Genomic DNA, 2003 nt, shown 5'->3' with positions numbered 1-2003 from the left:
TTTGCAGGCTTAAGGCTTGCAGAGGAAGGACAATGCAGTAATGCCGTTGCAGAGGGGTGGAGCAAACTGCTGTGCATCCCTGTGCTGGCAGTGTGTCCTCGGGGTGGGCAGAGGGGCTGTGGGGCCTGGGGCTGCTGCAGGGCTGTCACTGAGCCATGGGCAGCACCAGCAAGAGTGTCCTGCTATGGGCACTGTACTGGTTCTGTTCTCTGCTGTAGCTTCCATCACATGAGAAGCTCAGGGGGAATTCTATTGATTTCATCTACTTACGCTCAGAAAAGGCTGAGTTGAGTTGTTGACGAAAATAAGCAGATTAAGGTAGTTAATCCAGATAAGTTTGTCTAAGAATATTGTTACCATACTTACGGCATTTCACATTTCGGTGGAAAATGGCTATTTTTAAACGGTTGAAACTCTACCTTAATTAATATGGTAGCGTAGTTTATTAACTACATCAGTTTAACTGGGTGGTAATTTTATGTCCAGGCAGCTTTTGCAGCCTTTGTGGTGGGCACTGTGTGCAACCCTGGCACTGCCCCAACCCTGCCCTGCTGAAGAGCTGCTCCCTGGGACAGCCACGTCCTGAGGGAAGCTGTAAGGAAGAGCCTTGGAGTTGTTTACCGCACAACCTGTACAGGTAAGTGTCAGAGCACAGTACAGCCAGAGCTCAGCCATGGCACAGGTAGCCAAGGGGGAGGTACAGTACAGAACAATCAAGTACTACTTTGGAAATATTTTTTGGTATTTTTAAAGCATAAACATTGTATATATCAAAGTGCTCTAAATTAGCCAACAGTTATAAACCACTGATCACCTCTAACAAAACATTCTGAACTGCTTTTACATGTCTTCTGCTCCAGCAGGTGTGGATCTCCCTCCGCCTAAGGTGGTGAGGAATATTAGTAGTAAATCATTTGTGACTAACCTTGTTGTGCCTTTCTCAGGTGAGGTCACTGCTTTCCAGCCCCTGAACTGGGACAGACCTGCAGGTGCTCAGGGTTCAGGTGTTAGGCAAACAGTGACAGTACAGTAACTGGATAGCACAACAGCAGCTTTTCTGCTTCCCCTCTTCCTCCTCTTTTTTGAACAGTACTGACACACACCACAACAATGAAGTGAAACTACTTACTTCCGTCAGGATTTCTGTCCCAGACAGACCTATCCTTTTTCATGTAGCATAACTTTCCTAAAATACAAATTTAATGGGAACTCCATCTGAGCAATGCAGGAAAGATGGCAAGACTAGATAATGCAGATGCCATCTGCACCAAGCTTACTGTTTCCTGACTGGCACAGATGGATATAATTACTAGTTACACATGTAGCTTGACTGGATTATTTATTTGCTTAGAAAAATATTCAAAAGATTCAGATTCCCATTTTTAAATAATTTTTCAGACTGCAATACATGTTTTAGAGAAACTCCCACAACATGAAATCTTAATACTGCAACTGAAGGACAGCTACACAGCAGCTGAGCAGAGCACAGCATAAGGCAGCAGAGCTGCAGCAACAGCAGCTGAACTAAAGCTGAGAAACTCAACATTCTGTGTCAGGTGTTTGGTACATCGCAGCGACCTGGACAGGCAGGAAGTTCGTTCCCCAGAACTGCCACATTAAGCTATGAGACCCTTTATATGAAGGATTGTCACTTTTCCTTGTGCTGTTCCTCCCCCTTAATCTCTTTGTTCTCTTCACACTTTGAAGCAGTTCCAAAGAACACACACTGTGTTGTTTTTCAGAGTTCAAGTACATGATCATTAGGGAGTGGAAAAGGAGAGGAAGGGCAGGAAGTTCGTTCCCCAGAACTGCCACATTAAGCTATGAGACCCTTTATATGAAGGATTGTCACTTTTCCTTGTGCTGTTCCTCCCCCTTAATCTCTTTGTTCTCTTCACACTTTGAAGCAGTTCCAAAGAACACACACTGTGTTGTTTTTCAGAGTTCAAGTACATGATCATTAGGGAGTGGAAAAGGAGAGGAAGAACAAGAGTCCCATTTTC

The sequence above is a fragment of the Acanthisitta chloris genome, unplaced genomic scaffold, assembly GCF_000695815.1.
Source record: "Acanthisitta chloris isolate BGI_N310 unplaced genomic scaffold, ASM69581v1 scaffold44533, whole genome shotgun sequence".
Taxonomy (NCBI): Eukaryota; Metazoa; Chordata; class Aves; order Passeriformes; family Acanthisittidae; genus Acanthisitta; species Acanthisitta chloris.
Note: the sequence above shows the minus strand (reverse complement) of the source record.